A 6,781-nucleotide genomic window follows, 5' to 3' on the forward strand; every position below is an offset into this window, starting at 1 on the left:
TTGGCCAAAAATATCCTTGCCTTAGTGATTTTTGGGCCAAGGCTCTACCTCCAATGTGGTTGTCGTAGATGCCTTCATGGATCTCTCGGAGCACATACTTGCCCTCCTCCTAACGAAGGCATTGAAGGTAGGGTAAGGTAAAAGATCTTTTGTACAACTTTCCTTCAAGCAAGGTGTAGCGGGCTGTCTGCTGTTGGACTAGTTTGGTTTCATTCCTATTGGCTGGCAGTTGCTCATTTAGCAGGTAAGCAATGATAGGGTCCATCCAACAAGGCTTAGCTTGTATAGGGAGCACCTAGACTTCTTCAATACTGGGTCGGGTCAAATTCCTAATATGGATGGTGCAACCGAGGGCTGGATCCAAAGTTCTTGCCAATTTGGATAGGGCATCGACCCTCATATTCTCCGCCCGTCGATCTTGTAGCAAGGCAAAGTGCTGGAAGTGGTGGGAAAGTTCCTGTACCTTGGCCAAGTACTTGGCCATGTTGGGTTCTCTGGCATCATACTCGTCTTTCACTTGGTTCACCACCTGTTGGGAGTCGTTGAAGACTTCAATGTGTTCGATGCCTAGATCTTTGGAAAGTTGTAGACCAACGACCAAGGCCTCGTACTCAGCCTCATTATTGGAGGCCGAGAAGTCAAACCTCAAGTCATACTCCACTTCACTGTCATCTGGGTGAGGAGTATGAAGCCTGCTTTGCTTTATTTGGATTTGGAGGATCTGTCAACGAACAACTTCTAAGTAGGCCGAGGTCCATCATCATTCATGAGAGCATGGCCAAGAGGTTTGCTGAAAGTGCACTCCACCAAGAAATCAGCTAGGGCATGTGCTTTGATTACAGGCCTTGGCTGGTATTGCAGGTCGAACTCTGACAACTCGATGGTCCATTTAGTTAACCATCTCGATGCCTTTGGTTTGGTGAGGACAGACTTGAGGGGCTGGTTGGTCAGATCTACAATGTAGTGGGATTGAAAATATGGTCTGAGTTTCCTGGCCAAGATCACTAGGGTGAAGGCTAAATTCTCCACCTCGGGGTAATGGGTTTTGGCATCACAGAGGACCTTGCTTACATAATAGATAGATCTCTACACTCCATCTTCATTTCTCAACAAAACAAAACTGACTGCCTCGTCCCCGATCGAGAGATATAGAAATAGTACATCTTATGGGAGTTGTCAAGTGAGCAGAGGGGGTGAGGGAAGGTAAGACTTCAGCTCCTCAAAGGCACGCTAGCATTCTTCTATCCACTAGAAGTCCTTTAGTTTCTTGATGGCTTGGAAGAAAGGTAGGCAGTGGTCAGCCTACTTCAACATGAAACGGCTAAGGGCAGCCACTCGACTATTAAGCCTCTGAGTCTCTTTAATTGATCGAGGTGGTGCCATGTCAAGGATAGCCTGAATCTTCTCTGGGTTGGATTCTATGCCCCGTTGCGTGACGACGAAGCCTAGGAATTTGCCTGAGGTGATGCCAAAGGCACACTTGTTGGGATTGAGCTTCATATTGTACTTCCGTAGAGTAACAAAAGTCTTAACTAGTTCTGAGGTATGTTGGTCGGCCTTCAGGCTCTTCACAACCATGTCATCCACATAGGCTTTGACGTTTCTCCCCATCTGATGCTTGAAGACATTTTTTACAAGCCACTAGTAGGTGGCTCTAGCATTCTTGGGGCCGAAGGGCATGACCTCGTAGCAGTAGGTCAAATACTTGGTGATGAATGATGTTTTCTCCTCATCCTCGGGGTGCATCTTTATTTGGTTGTATCTGGAGAAGGCATCCATGAAACTTAGTAGCTCATACCTTGTAGTGGCGTCAAGGAGGTGGTTGATCCTTGGCAAAGGAAAGTTGTCCTTGGGGCAGGCTCGGTTGAGGTCTGGTGACGCACAATTTGCTCACTCCCTCGTGTCCTATGATTGGTCTCAAACAAGGTCCTGATCTGGCAGTACCGAGCTGCACAACTGAGTTGGTATCTTTGCGTCTGAGTTGGAAAGAGCTGTAAAGGAAGAAGGATTAGAGTGCTTGGGTAGGTTTTACCCAAGAGAACACTCTGATGCTTAAGTTAGTATGGGGATTTCATGGGAATGTGTGAGAGAGCTGAAGTGCTTCAATGCACATACCTCTTTTTGGTGGATTTGGGGCCCTTTTATAGTTGTTTGAGGTCTAAGTGCCATTAGGCAACGTCCTTGAGTTTCTGGTGGAGCTATTTCCGTAGTTTAAGGTATGTTGGTGTATCAGTTGCTTGATTCGCATGGCGGTTACAAGTCGCCCGCGGGTCTTGTGGCGTATGATTCGGCCAGTTGTTCCTACGGTCATGGTAATGGTGCCTAGGGGGGCATGGCACGCGGAGTGGTTTAGGTGAGCTCGTTTTGGCGGCAGCTCGAGCTCGCCCCTAGCTCGGTCGGCCACCTGATGTTGGGTGTCACGTGTTGGCTTGTTAAGCTGTTCTGCTGTCATGGACGCTATGCTAACGACAACGTCTACGTGCCATGAGTTGAGAGGGATGATGAAAATGCCCCTCATCAAGGTCTATGAAGTCAATACAGATCCCCCATTTCCCTTTAGCCTTCTTTACCATAACCACATTAGACAACCAGGTAGGGTAGTGTACCTCTCGGATGAAGCTGACGTCAAGTAACTTGTCAACTTCCTCTCCGATAGCTTTCCAACGTTCTAGTGCAAAGTTCCACTTTTTCTGCCGAAGTAGCCTAGAGCTCGGGTCCACACTAAGCCTTTGAGTAATGATCGAAGGGTCAATTCCGGGCATGTCAGTGGTAGGCCAATCAAAGACGTTGACATTAGATTTGAGGAAACTTAACAATTCGAAAAGACTCTTTGGGGGAAGGTTGGACTTGACACACACCATTTTTTTAGGCTCGTTAGCCTCGGTTTGTTGGTTCATACCTAAGGTTGAGGCCTTCCAACGGAAAAGCTTCCTTATTCTTTCCCTTTAATACCGCCACATAGCAATGTCGGTTTGCTTGCTGGTTCCCATGAACGACTTTGATGCCGTGCTTGGTGGTAGGAGGAGATGGCTGGTTTGAGGGTGTGAAGAGTCGGCCTCCCAATGATGGCATTGTAGGGGGAGCTGAACCACACTACCAGGAACTCTATGATCCTCATCACCTGTCGAGACTCAGTCCCTACGGTAAGGGGTAGGGTAATCTTTCCCTCCGATCTGACTATGCTCCTGGAGAAGCCAAAGAGTAGCATGTTGGCCGGCTAAAGGCATTCTAACCCGTGGTTCATCTTCTCAAAAGCCTCATAGAAGAGGATGTCCGCTATCGACTAGTATCCTCTTCACCAAAACATTGGTGATGGTCATCGACACCACCAATGCGTTGTCATGGGGGATTGACACTCCCTTCAGGTCCTCATTTGTGAAGGTGAGGGCTTTGTTCTGCTTCGTCTTCTTAGGAGCAGGCCCTTGGATGTTGAACTATTTGGCATAGGCCTTTCAGGCCAATGTCGAGCTCCCAGCGGTGACGTTGATGACTCCTGCCTGTTGTCGCGGTTATTGCTGCTTTGAGGATGATGCACTGGCATCGCTCCCCACATACTCCTTGAGGTGACCACGATGGATGAGGGACTCGATCTTGTTTTAGAGGTTGTAGTAGTCCTTGGTGTCATGGTCGGTGCCGCGGTGGTACTTGTAATCTTTTTTAGGATTACCCTGCTTGGGGTTTCTGTTCATTTTCTCGGGCCACTTCATATACTCCTTTTTCCCTACTTGCATGAGAATTTGTGTTCAGGTGGAGTTGAGTGGTGTGTACTTGTTGTACGTTAGGCCCGGTGTCTTATTGTTTCCATCCTTGTTGTTGTTGTTGTGGTCGTCTCCATTCTTCCTCTTCTACTTTGCCCCTTTGCAGTTGTGGTCGGCCTCTCCTTACTAGCGTTCATCGGCCGAGGCCTCCTCGTCGATGATGTCCTTTTGGGATTTTTCAAAAATTCCGCCTGGGTTTTGGGCACTGTCTTTGCCATCGAGCACTTGAGGGTCGACCCCAGGAGGATGCCGTTGATGGCAGAGTGCATGGAGACCATTGGGTCGAAGTCTCGGACTTCAAGTTCTTCCTTTTTGAAGCAGTCGATGTAGGACCGCTGACTCTCACCCCTCTTTTGCTGGATGGACATTAGTGAGACGATTCTCTTCTGGCACCATCGGTTGTTGATGAAGTGGGTGAGGAATAAACTTTCAAATTGCTCCCACGAGTTGATGGAACATGGTGGGAGCCCAGAGGACCATCGGCGGGCTGCCCCCTTGAAAGTTACCAAGAAAGCCTAGCACGTCAAGATGTCAGAGTATCCATAAAGGAGTAAGAGAGCTATGAAGCTTTCCAGGTAATTATCCGTATTAGTGTTGCCATCATACATCTCCAAGGTGGGGGGCTTTGAAGTGGGGTGGGAGGGGTTTCGAAGTGATGTCATCGATGAAGGCAACCAGTTTGTTGGCTGAGGGATTCTGGCTTGCCGAGGTCTCACCTTGGCCCTCCTTAATTTGCATTAGTTTGTTTTGCATGGCGCGATTTGCACCTCTAGATCGACGATTCTTCAGTTGATGAGAGCCTGGGCCTCGTCTTGATTTTCTCGGACATGGAAGGGGTTGGCTTGGTTCCCCGAGTATTCTGATGCAGACACATCTTGAATTCTTTTGGCCTGTCGGTTGTTGATGATCTCCCAAAGATTGGAAACATGTGAGGGAGAGGCGTGGCATCAGCCCCCAACCCTCGGAGGGGGGCTGTGGTTTCCTGAATGCCCGCCTTTGTCTCGGGGGCTTTCTACTCTGTAGTTTTGTTCATGGTTCCGTCGTTGGTTGCGGGATCCAACTGGGTCTACTCCCCTTCGGCTGGGGAGGTGAGAGGTTCTCGATGGCTGACTAGCACGTCGGCTATTGCCATGGAACACTGAGGGGTCAGCCCCATGGGGTCTGAATGGGCACCTAACCAACAGAGCTTGGGAAGAGTGCTCGCTGTGGTGCCCTAGGTTTCCAGCGAGGTGGCCACCATGTCGGTGGCCTCGTGCCGGTCACCCAACCTTGTCCAGTTGTTGGGTGATGTTGTCGAGCTGGTCGAGGACCATCCAGAACTAGTCCATGGTGACGAGGTTCTAAGCAGTTTGGTGGTTGTCTTGGTTCTTAACCATTATGTTGGAAGTTAGGTAATTAAGTTTTGAAGTGAGAGTTTAAGTGAGGGAACTCTTAGTAGTTCCCATAGACAGTGCCTATTGTTGCTATTTGGAATGGGCCGAGGACAACAATGTCAATTCACTTATGAGATGAGGGTTGGCTGATGAGTTCGAGGGCTCTTAGAGCCGAGGACCTGTAAGTCCGTCATCTGGAGGAAGAAGCACGTCAGAGGTCCTTGGTGTTATCCTAGGGGCGGTGACTCCGATGGTTAAGTTAGCAAGTGTGTAGCAAGGAGAGCAGACGAGGCTTGACTGAGTAAAGTAGCTCAGACGAGGTCACCAGGAAGCTAGAGAGCTTAGAACAGTAAATGCCAAGATAGCTTACCTAAGGAGTGATGCCACTTATTTATACTTGAACCTGCCTGGAGTTAGTTATAAGCAGACGGTTAGGATCCCATCTACCTTGGGCCACACATCGCCATCAGAGGATGCCATGTGTTGTCATGCCAATGGACCTGCCATGTGCGCCTACATCAGAAACATTTTTTGTTCCCATCTTTGCAGGTTTGTACAACAGCATAGCTATATTATTTTTCATTAACTACTGATTCTGAATTCCATTGTGAATTATAAACCACCATTCAACCATTAAATGCGAATCAGAGCATTTGATCTTGGAATTGTCTATTCTAGTATCAACCAAATTTGTTTAGTTTGATTTTACTAGAGTTGCATTAATCTTCAGTTGCCAAAAGAGCAGAGAAAATGTATATTACTAAGTTGTAACATCCCATGGCCTTGCACCAAGTTAGGTTAGGGAACTGTTTGGATATATAATTTTTTTTTTTTTCTTTTTGTAAAAAATGAATTATTAATCCACTCCTCTAGAATCATATATGACAAAGTTGAAAGTCCACAAGGTTTTTGATGGGAACAAAATATGCGCATCCAGGGAATCGAACCCTGGTCAGTACCGTGGGAGGGTACTATGATACCACTACACCAGATGCGCTCACATAGAACTAACTTGGAATTTTCATAATTGTGATTTTGTCAACAAATTGTGTGAAGTTATTGGCATAATTTTGTCCCAACGATATTTCTTTGGTTGGAATGCAAACTTATTTGCATTGATACAAAATTATGGTAGTGCAAATGTTTTTGGTGCAAATAATGGTTTATTTTTATTTCAATATTTTGTTTGATTGCACTACAAAAGAAATAAAATTAAGACCTGAAGAAGAATAAAATAAAACCCAAAACAAAATTAAATCAGAATTTGCATTTTTTTCATTTGCACTCTCATGCATTAAAATTGCACTACAACCAAACACAACCTTATGTTTTAGATGTTATGCATGTAAAATTGAATTGCTGATTCTGAAGAAGCATTTTAATAGAAACCTCATTATAGCAAGTTCAGATAGCATGGAAAAGTACTTTTTATTGACATAAGAAGGGTGTGTAAGAATGGGAACACTAGAACTTGCATTCTCTATTATGTCCAAATAATGAAATATATATGAATCCTCTTATTACAATTTAAATAGTGTCATAAACGTATGGATCCTAGTCCCAAGTCCCAACTCCCAATCAAACGGCACAGGCCCTGTTTCCTGAAAAATAGAATTTTTATGTCCAATTTTCTCTCATTGTAAACTCTGT

At 46.1% G+C, this 6,781-nt stretch overlaps 1 non-coding gene across 1 annotated transcript; it reads right to left on the reverse strand.

Annotated features, from left to right (window-relative positions):
* Positions 1-6,057: 6,057 nt before the first annotated feature.
* On the reverse strand, positions 6,058-6,128 carry TRNAG-CCC (transfer RNA glycine (anticodon CCC)). Its single transcript has one exon. It is a non-coding gene; the product is annotated as a tRNA-Gly (tRNA).
* Positions 6,129-6,781: the final 653 nt, after the last annotated feature.

Source organism: Nelumbo nucifera, chromosome 6, assembly GCF_055504915.1.
Source record: "Nelumbo nucifera cultivar China Antique chromosome 6, China Antique-T2T, whole genome shotgun sequence".
In the NCBI taxonomy this organism is placed as follows: domain Eukaryota; kingdom Viridiplantae; phylum Streptophyta; class Magnoliopsida; order Proteales; family Nelumbonaceae; genus Nelumbo; species Nelumbo nucifera.